The sequence below is a fragment of the Gymnoscopelus braueri genome (genome assembly GCF_963280865.1).
Source record: "Gymnoscopelus braueri genome assembly, contig: SCAFFOLD_42, whole genome shotgun sequence".
Taxonomy (NCBI): Eukaryota; Metazoa; Chordata; class Actinopteri; order Myctophiformes; family Myctophidae; genus Gymnoscopelus; species Gymnoscopelus braueri.
The window spans coordinates 59,789-73,889 of NW_027660610.1; the positions used below are offsets into that span (position 1 = coordinate 59,789).

A 14,101-nucleotide genomic window follows, 5' to 3' on the forward strand; every position below is an offset into this window, starting at 1 on the left:
AGATCTGATATTTCCAGACGGGGGGGGGGGGGGGGGGGGGGGGGTGCGTTGTGAGCTTGTAGATTTATTTTCAAACAGAATCCAAGGGATGTGTTGTGAGCTTGTAGATCTGCTATTTTTAGACGGGGGGGGGGATGCGTTGTGAGCTTGTAGATCTGCTATTTTTAGACATGGGGGATGTGTTGTGAGCTTGTAAATCTGCTATTTTCAGACCGGGGGATGCGTTGTGAGCTTGTAGATCTGCTATTTTCAGACAGGGGGATGCATTGTGAGCTTTTAGATCTGCTATTTTCAGACAGGGGGATGCATTGTGAGCTTGTAGATCTGCTATTTTCAGACAGGGGGGATGCATTGTGAGCTTGTAGATCTGCTATTTTCAGACAGGGGGGATGCGTTGTGAGCTTGTAGATCTTCTATTTTCAGACAGGGGGGATGCGTTGTGAGCTTGTAGATCCATTCCACATTAAGTTAGCTCCACCATTGAGAAGTTCAAATCCAAACTAAAGGCTCTGTTGTTGTTGTTTGTTGTTGTTTTGTTTGTATTAGTTTTAGTTTTCTGGTTACGTAATAGGCTTTTATTATAGCTTTGTGAATAGATCTCACAGTCTATATGTTGATATTGTCTCTTAAAGCACTTTGGCTTTTTAAATGTGCTGCAGTTTACAAATAAACTTGACTTGACTTGACAACCTCAATCTGTTTTTATTATTACAAACCTATATATTTATATAAAAAACATGAAACAAGTCATTACATGTATTTGACATGTTGTTCCAGGGACCCCCATCTCAACATATGTTGTTCCAGGGACCCCCAGAAGCAAAGATTTGAATTACAAATGTTCGCTTTAAAAAATATAAATATTCAAAGATTTGCAAAAAGGTTCACGATTTTTCAAAAATAGCAGATCTACAAGCTCATAGCGCGGCACTCGGTGCCGCGCTATGAGCTTGTAGATCTGCTATTTTTGAATAGCCTAAGTAAATTATAAAAGGTTAAAGGGGTTCAAATGATTGTGATGCTTTATTAACACATTTAGCTGGGGACCCCCTGGAACCCCCCCAAGGACCCCTGGGGGTCCCCGGACCCCACGTTTTAACACAATGTGTTAATAAAGCTTCACAATCATTTTAACCCTTTATCCATATTTAATACTTTGGCTATTGAAAAATAGCAGATCTACAAGCTCATAGCGCGGCACTCGGTGCCGCGCTATGAGCTTGTAGATCTGCTACATCTTTTTTTTATAAAAGGCGAACATTTTGAACTCAAATCTTTGCTCTTCTTTGTCCCTGGAACAACATATTTTCAGGTGGGGGTCCGCGGCCAAATACACATCATTTTGGGGGTCCTTCACATGATAAAGTTTGAGAACCACTGATATTATAGCAACATAAGTTTTTTTCAAAAACTGTTAGGATTTAGTAGATTTAGAATGTCAAGGACCCCCACAATTATATATATTTGGCCACGGACCCCCATCTCAAAATGTTTTGTTCCAGGGACCCCCAGAAGCAAAGATTTGAGTTACTAATGTCCACTTTAAAAACATATAAATATATTCAAAGATTTGCACACATTTTCATGATTAAAAAAAAAAACTGCAGATCTACATGCTCTTGTAGATCTGCTATTTGTAGTGGTTGTTCCTCCTAGTGGGGTTCAAGGGGTTAAAGGTGAAGTATAAAGTTATGTTCAATCTGTCCTATAATGGAAAGTGATTTCCTCTTAAAGTGTATCTTAGAGGGAAAGATTTACATATTCATGAATCGTAATATGACATAAATGTGAGCTTCTATAAAGCACTGCTTCTCAAAGTGGGGTCCGGGGACCCCCAGGGGTCCTTGAGGGGGTTCCAGGGGGTCCCCAGCAAAATGTGCTAAAACAGCATCACAATCATTTTATATCCTGGCTGTTCAAAAATATCAGATCTACAAGCTCACAGTGCGTCACTTTGTGCTACGCTGCGAGCTTGTAGATCTGATGTTTTTGATTATTGTTTTAAACACAAATCTTCTATTCTGAGGGTCCCTGCACACTGACACAAAACCTTTTCAGATGGGGGTCCACGGCCAAATATAAATATATATCAGTCTGGGGGTCCCTGACACAAAGAAGTTTGAGAAAAACTGCTGTAAATGAACATAATGTCATTCAGGATAAAATTATAATAATATAATATGTAATATGACATAAATATAAGCTTCTATAAAGTAACAATATGGATGATAAAGTTATAATAATATAATATGTAATAAGATATAAATATAAGCTTCTATAAAGTAACAATATGGATGATAAAGTTATAATAATATAATATGTAATAAGTCATAAATATAAGCTTCTATAAAGTAATATAATGTCATTCAGGGTCAGTGGTGGAAGTACAAAAGTAAAAGTACTCATTATGCAGAATGTTCCATTTCAAGTTTTCAAAACAAATAATAACCTTTTTTAAATAGCAGATCTACAAGCTCACAATGCGTCGCGCCGCGACGCATTGTGAGCTTGTAGATCTGCCATTTTTAAACCCCAATTGCTCCTGATGAGTAGGTTGGTGCCTTGTATGGTTCCTCCTCCATCGGTGTATGAATGTGTGTGTGTGTGTGTGTGTGTGTGTGTGTGTGTGTGTGTGTGTGTGTGTGTGTGTGTGTGTGTGTGTGTGTGTGTGTGTGTGTGTGTGTGTGTGAATGTAATGCACAATCTATGTAAAGCGCTTTGGATAAAAGCGTTATATAAATGCACCATTTACCATTTTTATAATGTTTCAAGGATTCTACATTCTTAAACAATTTCCTCCGAACCCCACTTTGAGAACCAATACCATAGGGTGTAGGGAAATCACTTTTTTTTAATCTAAATGCATATTCTTTTAGTTCACTCATATTTTGCATGTTCCATCGCATAATCAAGGATTTTTGGCAGCGTTTTTCTGGAGGGGACTGAAAAACAGTATAATAATGTACTCTGTATGTTCACATCATGAATACTTTACATTACTTTATTTACTTTACTAATTTTGAAAAAATGCCCACCACAAGCTGGCATGGTGGTGGTGACCCCTGACCCCTGCTTATGATTTATGATTTATCCCTCATCACATTGTCCTGTAGGCCTACTAATACATGTACAACAAACATTTCATTTAATTTTAGTCATGCCACAATTCTACCACATAAATGACTCTAATCATCATCAATGATAGAGTTAATCTCGTTGATCATAATTTGTCTAGTGTCATAAACCTGCTTTAAATGTCAAATAAATAATAATAGGTGTCATATTGGCCTAATCCAGTCATGTTTGAATGCTTCTATTCTCCTGTCTTTCTATGCAAGGTCAAGCAGCTGGCTACAGGCTTTCTGTCGGCTCCTATTTCTATTTAAGGAAGAAATGTTTTGAGAACACTACATCTCGGTGTTCTTCTCTACGATAACCTTCTTTCAGTGACCACTGACCAGTGACAAGGTCAAAGTGTTGACCCAGACACTTGGACGCTGTTTGTCCGAGATAAACTGTCACATCATCATCATCATCTTCATCATCCTCCTCATCTGACGACGACGTAATCATCACTCTCATCCAATCCAAGAAGTCCACCTTTGCCCGGAAACTCATCTATGTCACATCCTATGATGTCATTGTTTATGTTACCTAACTGATAACGGGCCATGTAAAAGTCCAGTCTTGTCGTTCTATGTGTGAGAGAGACCCGACCGATGATGCGTTAACACCTGTGATACTGTAACCTTCCCATGTCTCTCATGTCTGACTAAAGATATAATATAATAGTTATAACCAATGGCTGCCTCTCTTCAAGTCTGCTTTTCTTTGTCACCTTTATGAAAGTGTCTGGTACTTTGTGTGGGTGATAAGGAAAAACAGCTCTATCAATCAACATTACATTGAATCCAGATGAAGTCAAAGAGACTTTTTACCTTCATCTACAGAGGAGACGCTGCTGAGCTGATCCACCTTCAACAATCCAGAGTGTCTGAGTTCAACTGCTGTCAGTAACATCCTCTAACTCAGCTCAAAGCCCCTCCCACCTGAAAAGACTGACCACTATTTTACACATTTGTTGTTTTCATCAACACATTGACTCTTCCACAAATGCCTTTAACAAAAACACTGAATACAACAATAACAGCATCACACGTGATAAACTGAATTGTTTTAACACTCTACAGTATCTTCACATTATTGACTAAAACCTAAACATCACATTTATGTGTACACTGTATCAGAGAACATTATTTTATATTCTCTTTCTTGCCATTAAGGACAGAGGAGCAGAGACGTGTTTCCAGTACAAAAATATAATGATTTCATTTAGGCTCATAGTGTGGTATGCTATGTTCAAAAAACACCTCCCGTAGGATTGTTGTCCAAACTATCAGAAATTGATGGGGTTCAAAATGTATTTATTACACTTTAGAAGCAGCCAGAAGAATATTTCGGTTGGGGTCTTTCCTCAGCTGGGACACACCAGACTGACCCCAGACTGACCCCTCATTGTTAGTATAGGAAATAAAACGTTGTGTGGAGACCATGTAAGTCCACGTGTCTCTGTGCCATCTTGTTTTTCATGTAAGTCCACGTGTCTCTGTGCCATCTTGTTTTTCATGTAAGTCCTCGTGTCTCTGTGCCATCTTGTTTTTCATGTAAGTCCACGTGTCTCTGTGCCATCTTGTTTTGACAGGCTGAAGTTGTCCTGAGTTCAAAATAAAAAAATCAGGATTACCTTGATTCCACATGGAGGGTGGATTTTTGTGTGAAATACCAGAGTAAAATACAATTAATTTAAACATTATGTTTCAATATAAATAAGCTAGTCAAGTTTGTACATTTAAATGGTACATCATTTTTTGCCTTTATGGTTGATTCTTCATTTATTTTTGTCACATGTATACTTGCTGACCACTCCTTTGGGCCCTTCTTATCTTAAAGTCAGGCCAGTCCTTACTGTCTGCCGCAAACCTAGAAAAGGTCATCCATGCTTTAATCTCCTTTCTGCACTTTATTCGGGTATCAGAAAGCTAAATGTTGCAATTGATACAAAACGCTGCTCCTAGGCTTTTGACACACAAGAGAAGTGAACACATTACACCAGTCCTTGCTGCCCTTCATTGATTATATGTGAGTTTTAGTATTAATTTAATGTGTTTACTGCTTGTTTTTAAAGCCGTGACGCTCCTGCTTATATGTGTGATATTTTAACTCTCTATGAGCCTGGGCTTTGCCTTAGATCATCCAGCGGTGATACAGGGCTTTAGTCATGCTGCTGTTTAACTTACAGCCTGGGGATCTCAGGAAAACTCAGTATCCTCTTTTAAATGTCTTCTTACAAGCTTTTTCTTAATCAATTCATTGTTGTCATTTATTTAATCTGGATCTTGGATTCACTTTTTAACCATTTAAGAAAAAGCTTTATGTTTTTCCTCTCCAGCAATAACAAACATATTTTCTATGTTTTTTGGGGGGTTTTATGACCTCAATTACAACCTACTAATAGACTATAAGGGGCAAAAGCCAGGAAAAAAGTTGGGAGCTCTATTTCAATTGTGCACTAAAATTGTTGGCTAATTTTAACGACCCTGTCAGTTATTTAAGTACCTTCCTGCCATGTCAGCACAACTCATTCTGGGTGACATGACTAAGCCTGCTCTTAACAGATGAATAGGTATCTAACTTAACATTTCTCCGTCACCTTACAGGGGTGATGTTTACTGGAAATGAATGCCGTCTTTTCCCACCTAGAACCGTTAGCAATAATGATGCTCCACCTCCCTTAAGTTTAATCCCCCCCCCCCCCCGGTACTGTTTCACATGGCTACCAATACATTTATTAACCCCCCCGGTACTGTTTCACATGGCTACCAATACATTTAATAACCCCCCCGGTACTGTTTCACATGGCTACCAATACATTTCATCAAAGCGTTTGGTAAATGTCTGCTCATCCAGCCTGCTGATGAAACCTACTTGTTATTTCCCCTCAGACATTGCACAATGAGGACAACAATATGTTTTACTGGGGGCTTCACATCATTAGATCATTCACTCATATGCAGGGCTGGACTGGGACATAGATTCGACCCTGACATTTTGGCCAAGACCGGCCCACCACAACCGCCCCGCTCCGTGGAGGCACATGCCCTTAATACCACTTTGACTAAAAAGCATCCCTCCATGTTCTGGAGCCTTCAGTAAAACACATGATAACTACACAGCCCATACACAACTACACAACCTATAAATATGATAGTTAGGGCCTGGGCCGTAGCGTGACGGTCCAGGCACCCTAGGCTGCAATGCCAGCCTGACAGCGTGTCGCGGGTTCGACTCCCGTTCCCGTCGATCTTTGCTGCGTGTCACCCCCCCGTCTCTCTCACCATTTCCTGTCAGCCTACTTTCCCTATCCCTCTCTAAATAAAGGCATAAAACATATATATATGATAGTTAGCCCACAGCATGTACCAGCGGTCTGTGAGAAGGCGGCCGTGAATCTATAACCTTAAGTCCAGGATTTTCCAAAGAACAGACATTATTCAACAGTGACATCACTGTTGAATCTACAAGCTTGTAGCGTCCAGCATCCAGAATATGGATGACAAAATAATAGTTGTAGTTTCCACATTGTTTTCCTGTCTCTGCTTTATGCAAAATCATCCTCAACCTTATTAGTTTATTAGTTTTGTGTGTGTGTGTGTGTGTGTGTGTGTGTGTGTGTGTGTGTGTGTGTGTGTGTGTGTGTGTGTGTGTGTGTGTGTGTGTGTGTGAGAACAAAGTGATCGCTTTCAAGATGTTATTACATTCTCCACAGCACTTGTATTCCCCCTGTCTTGACACATGGTACATTCCCTGGTTCAGTAGGTCAGCACAGGTGCAATGCATTTGTTACGACCCGGCCTAGGGGAGCCTATTGTCGCAACACAAAAGTGGACTCCCTCCTTCCCAGTCCCCAAACAGCCAGACAACACATGTTCAAAATCCCAAGCATTGAGAATTTATTCACTAATTCAAGATAAAAGTCATGACAATATATACATACTACCTCAGGGTGGGATCTACAAAACAGCTACTAATACATAAGAGATTCCTCACCCCTACACGCACATCTTTAACACATAAACATTAACACATTACAGCACACTGGTGTTTGGAGGCTGGCTAGGAGAAAGACATCTGAACTTCTGGAAGCAGGAAGCTTTATAGTGACGCCCAAGAAGATAGGAGCCAATCACCAGCGAGAATCTACATACTAGTTAGTCACTCACACTCAGCCACCACTCAGTCACACCAGCTGGTACTCAAATCACTCACTCCTCACCACTCATTTCACAAACACACCAATGAGGGGGAAAAACACAGGAAAATACATAATATGACCCTAGGGTCATAACAGCGTTATTGTTAATTAGCAGCAGTAGTGTGTTTTCTCTAGTCAGTGACAGACAGTTGTTTACTTTTGGTCAAATAATATTATCCACTGTTGGACTAATCATCATGTCTGTTTTCATTCACTTCATCTTAAGGTAAGACAGCACTTGTCTTTCTTATTTGTTTTGCTTCCTTGTTGTGTTTGTCTGTGTGACATGTTCACTTTTAAGGCATCAGTAGGTTTATACTGCTGGCTTCTTCTCTTCAATGTGTATTTGCTGTGTTTGGAGTGAAACTGCTCTGGTCTGTAACTGGTCTGTTCATGTCTGTTGTGTTGTGTTGTTGCATATTAGGCTAATGAATAGATTCAGTCAAATCCATTGCTTATCCAGACAGGCTGTTTCTCTGTTCTATCTAACCGTACCTCTCTGAAAACACAATTGCTCATGTTAATGAAAATGACAGTTGATAATAATAATAATAGCACATTGTGTTGGTCAGATGCATATCCACCATAGAGACAAGACAAGCTGCCTGTTCAATGAGCTGTTGCTGCCCTGACCTGAGAGACTGACCCAAGAGGAGGGGGGGGGGGACAACAACAAGGCTCTGCCCCATGTTACAATATAGCCTTTGTTTGGCATAATATTAACCTATTGTGTTTGGTGGGCTTTGATATTAATGCTGTCATATGACCTTACCTTAGCTTTTGCTGAAGTGTGTGTGTGTGTGTGTGTGTGTGTGTGTGTGTGTGTGTGTGTGTGTGTGTGTGTGTGTGTGTCTCCTCTCCTCCTTACTGTGTAATGTTGGTGTATTTACAGTGTTTGTCCAGCAGGTGTCTCTGTTCACCACATCTTCAGCTAAAAGACACACGTTCCTTTCCTTTATAGTTTCCTTCATTCCTTCCCTCCTCTCCTCTGTCCTTTGTTTATACTTATTATTATTTCCTTTTCCCTTCAACCCTGATACTAAAACACACTTCATCCACAATATGATCTACAAGCTCATAGCCCCCACCCCCCCAAGTTACTGTAACTTACAGTTATTATTATTTTACTAACTTGTATCTGAACTTTAACTATTATTAATGCTATTTTTATGTATTCATAGATCAGTGGTTGTCAAACTTTTACATTTCAAGGACCCCCATAACTCTGAGAGTGTACACATGGAACCAAATGGACCCATTTGGTTCCATGTGTACACTCTCAGAGTTACAGACCTGTAAGGGTCCATTTGGTTCCATGTGAACACTCTCAGAGTTACAGACCTGTAAGGGTCCATTTGGTTCCATGTGTACACTCTCAGAGTTACAGACCTGTAAGGGTCCATTTGGTTCCATGTGTACACTCTCAGAGTTACAGACCTGTAAGGGTCCATTTGGTTCCATGTGTACACTCTCAGAGTCACAGACCTGTAAGGGTCCATTTGGTTCCATGTGTACACTCTCAGAGTCACAGACCCGTAAGGGTCCATTTGGTTCCATGTGTACACTCTCAGAGTCACAGACCCGTAAGGGTCCATTTGGTTCCATGTGTACACTCTCAGAGTCACAGACCCGTAAGGGTCCATTTGGTTCCATGTGTACACTCTCAGAGTCACAGACCCGTAAGGGTCCATTTGGTTCCATGTGTACACTCTCAGAGTCACAGACCCGTAAGGGTCCATTTGGTTCCATGTGTACACTCTCAGAGTCACAGACCCGTAAGGGTCCATTTGGTTCCATGTGTACACTCTCAGAGTCACAGACCCGTAAGGGTCCATTTGGTTCCATGTGTACACTCTCAGAGTCACAGACCCGTAAGGGTCCATTTGGTTCCATGTGTACACTCTCTCGTTTTTTTCCCCTTTAGTTAATAATGATCCTTTCAGTTATAAAGGCCGGTTGTTACACCACAGATGAATATTGTGAAAATAGCAGATCTACAAGCTCACACCGCATCGCACTGTGAGGTGTTGTGAGCTTGTAGATCAGCTATTTTCAAAATGCTTGCCTTTCTTAGGTAATATTTGACAATTTGGCCAAATGTTTGACCAAGTTCTTAGTATAGTTGGTTACTTTTGACACAGTACTGGTCTTATTAGTTTATTTTTATTTGTCATTTTATCTGTATTAAAACGGTCTTAAAAGTCCTTAAATGGTCTCTTTATAAATGTGCAGATACCCTGTATACACTTATACTGTATGTTGGTCTTTTTACTGTTGAGTGAGAATAGAATGTTGCACATTAAGCTAATCATCTAGGGATTCAAAAATAGCAGATCTACAAGCTCATAGCGCGGCACCGAGTGCCACGCTATGATCTTGTAGATCTGCTATTTTTGAACATTTGTGCAAATCTTTGAATATATATATATATATATATATATATATATATATATATATATATATATATATATATATATATATATATATATATATATATATATATATATATATATATGTATATATATATATATATATATATATATATATAATGTGACCAGATGGACACTGATAATACTTTTGGATAACTCAACGTGACTACGCCACTCTCTTTAAGGGGAGAGACCCTGAACAAACTATGCATTTACTCTGTTACTGTTGTGACCAAATAATATCCCCACACAAGTTAGACAAGACTGACAGAGGCTTTTGTGTGTACAATCATTCGACCACTTTATTAAATAGCAGCAAGGATAGATTCCAAAGGACACTGTGTCTGTACCAACACTCTCATTGACCGGGGGGCAATAACAACACTTTAATAATAATAACACAGCACTCTGATAAAACTCTAGAATAATCAACACTGCAAATAGTTAAAACACTGCGACTTAAGTGCGCACACACCAACTAATGAAATGGAACACTGGTTAAAACACTGCACTCTTACAAAAAGGGGGGGAAGGGGCAAGCACGGTCATCAATGTGAAAGGTACAATAAATGAGGAATCTTTATAAAACTGCACACAAGGAGGCACTGAGCATAGCAACTAATAAAATAAACTAAATGGAGAAAAAGAACAGTGGCTGCCCTGCTGACCACGGTCCTGTGTCATCAGTTCAGCCTACAATAATACAAAAACACTAATTAATCACTGAGCACCATCATCATTACACAATACATACAATATACTGGCAAGCCCAACTTCCTACCTCCTAGGTAGGAGCCAACTGTGTACCCAACAGATAGGAGCATGGGCTGACCAGGGTCTGGTCTGGCAGACTGGCACTCTACAATACAGAAAACAATATTATTTACACATCACAAAATGGTATATAGGTGTAGTCATAAACCACCATGCTGGGTGAATGCAATACACTATCATGTACGTGAGCCTCTAGGTTGCTATCAAACATAATGAATATAAACATAAGTTAACTCCTACCTCAGACTCTTTCTAAAGTGCATATAATGTGGTTCCCACCAGTCCTGCTGCACAGCACCACCAGAAACTCTGGAAGTGCAGTAACAGTGATAAGTACATATAAAACAACTCAAGAAACAAACAAATAAAACATAACCCGCATTGTAACATACCTCTTTAGTTAAGTTTGGACGCACGGTGCTGGCCACCGGTGAGCGACGCTAACCCAGGACAGAACACACACACACGACGGACGAGAACAAACGCGACTCTGTTGTTCTCACGAGAGCTCCTCTGACCATATATAGGCTGCTGGTGCTGCCTGCTCTAAGCTCCCAGGTCCTAATGTCCTACCCCTCACATATATATATATATATATATATATATAGTTTTTTAAAGCATATTTTTTTAACTCAAATCTTTGCTTCTGGGGGTCCATGGAACAACATATTTTCAGGTGGGGGTTCGCAGCCAAATACATATCATTTTGGGGGTCCTTGACATGAAAAAGTTTGAGAACCACTGATATTATAGCAACATACGTTTTTTTTTTAACTGTTAGGATTTATTTATTTGTAGAATTCCCCAGAAGCAAAGAGTTACAAATGAGTTACAAATGTTCGCTTAAAAAAACAGATTTGCACACATTTTCTCAATAAAAAATAATAATAGCAGATCTACAAGCTCATAGCACGGCACTCGGTGCCGTTCTATGAGCTTGTAGATCTGCTATTTTTGAATAGCCAAAGGAATCTAAAAATGCGTTCCCGGTCTTAAGGAGTTCAGGAAATGTCAAAATGTAATGTTGAACATTATGTCATGATAAATGTAAATGCCTCTTAGCTGCACATAGTGTTTGTTGAGTCAATATCTCTGCTTTTAGAAACAATTGAAAATACAAATGACACATAATGTTGAGTACTTTGTTGACGCCCCCTAGTGGCACTGTGGTGGAATATCTGTCAGCTCTCCAAGACAATGAAAAGCTTAAGACTTAAACCACCTGAACCCCCAGCATGCCTATTCTGAGGGAACGTTCAGCAAAAATAGCAGATCTACAAGCTCACAATGCGTTGTGAGCTTGTAGATCTGCTATTTTTGTAGATTTGTAGATCTCGATTTGTGTTGATTGAAAGAAGAGCTCTTTACAGGTCTGTTTTATCAAGTATAGAGGGTTTACAGGTCTGTTTTTTATCAAGAATAGAGGGTTTACAGGTCAAGTATAGAGGGTTTACAGGTCTGTTTTATCAAGTATAGAGGGTTTACAGATCTGTTTTATCAAGAATAAAGGATTTACAGGTCTGTTTTATCAAGTATAGAGGGTTTACAGGTCTGTTTTTATCAAGTATAGAGGGTTTACAGGTCTGTTTTATCAGGTATAGAGGGTTTACAGGTCTGTTTTATCAAGTATAGAGGGTTTACAGGTCTGTTTTATCAAGTATAGAGGGTTTACATGTCTGTTTTATCAAGAATAAAGGGTTTACAGGTCTGTTTTATCAAGTATAGAGGGTTTATAGATCTGTTTTATCAAGAATAGAGGGTTTACAGATCTGTTTTATCAAGCATAGAGGGTTTAAGTGGGACTGAATTTGCAGATCAACTAAAGCTCTACTATGACGATGTACTTGTTTTGGACATTGAACACATTTCTGTTTGCCTTTCAGACTTCTTAATCAAAAAGTTGCTCAGGGCAGATATGACAAATAACCTTTAATATACAAAGACATTACTGACATATTTATACATTTTATGCCCAAAATATCGTAAATAGCTGATCTACAAGCTTATTTTTTTATTTGATTTGATAAACTTTATTTTGAACTTGCAGATAAAATAAAACAACAAGAACCAAGAATGTAACATATCATATAAATCCTATGATATCTGTATACCTATATATATAATCTATCTATATACATCTTATCTTTATATAATATATATATATATATATATATATATATATATATATATATATATATATATATATATATATATATATATATATTATATTATATATATATATATACACATAGCTCTATACATAACCCATATATACCCATACCCACTTGCTGTGAATTAACTTGGCGTCACATAGACAGTAAACTCCTAATCTGATCACAAAGTGATGCTTATGAAGTGATGCTTTGGAAACTTGGGGGAATACAGATTCTGCCCGGTCGACATTAGATTCCAGCCTACGCCAGTGCCCCTGCATGCACGTGCACACAAAGACATGAAAGAAGGTGCTCTCTCCAGACCATGGATGCAGCATTTATTATGGTGAAAAATAAATGGTGAAAAAACGTAAATGCTCTACTAGAAGTAGGGTTGCCAACCTTTAGATGCGCTGCGCGTGCGTGCATGCGAAAATCGCGGTTTTGGGCGGATTTTGGTAGTTTTTTTTTTTTTTTTTTTTTGGTACTTTATTTCGGTTTTAGGGTTAGGTTAGGGTTATGTTATTTAATTTTTTGGGGGGAGCCAGCCCCCCAAACTCCTGAAATGCATAGAAATCTATGAAATTTATATTAAAAAAGACAGCCCCCCAAACTCCTGAAATGCATAGAAATCTATTACATTTATATTAAAAAAGCCAGCCCCACAAACCCCTAAAATACATAGAAATCTATAAAATTTATATTAAAAAAGCCAGCCCCACAAACCCCTAAAATAGATAGAAATCTATTAAATTTATATTAAAAAAGACAGCCCCCCAAACTCCTGAAATACATAGAAATCTATTAAATTTATATTAAAAAAGCCAGCCCCACAAACCCCTAAAATACATAGAAATCTATGCATTTTGGAACAGTTACTATAACAGTTTCTAACCTGCTGCTGCAGCGCGGGGGGAGGAGGAGAGGAGACAGCCACACAGTTTTGGGGCCATGAGGCACGTTGGCTGTTATGCTGTTGTAGCTCAGTCCGTGTCTAACTAACTATACGCTAGTTAGTATGATATACCGTAACCTCACATGCAGCATCTTATTTTTGGTAGAGCAATGCCTATGTTAGATGCACGTGCACCTTTATTGTGTTTCGCCCGCTTGAACCAGCGCACATTTTTCCACAAACACAATGAGGAAAGTCTCACACAGCAGATAGACACTAGAGCACGCCCACTGAGCCTGCCCTGTCAACAGAGTCAGAGTGGCACCCCCAGGGTCCTAGTGCCCTTCTCATACAGCACACAAACACATATAGGCAGGCAGACACACAGAATCTTTTTATTATTATATGCATCTTCCCTTTACCGGGACAAGTGAAGTCCCGTTACTCCCGTACGGGACGCACCTCTTTTGGTCAAAATACGGGGCGTCCCGGCTAATACGGGACGGTTGGCAACCCTAACTAGAAGGCAGCATTCAAG

General features: G+C 39.2%; 1 protein-coding gene across 1 annotated transcript in view; it reads left to right on the top strand.

Annotated features, from left to right (window-relative positions):
* Nucleotides 1-14,101, top strand: part of LOC308081375 (NLR family CARD domain-containing protein 3-like) — a 189,015-nt gene that overhangs the window by 58,821 nt on the left and 116,093 nt on the right. The gene's annotated exons all lie outside the window — the stretch shown is intronic.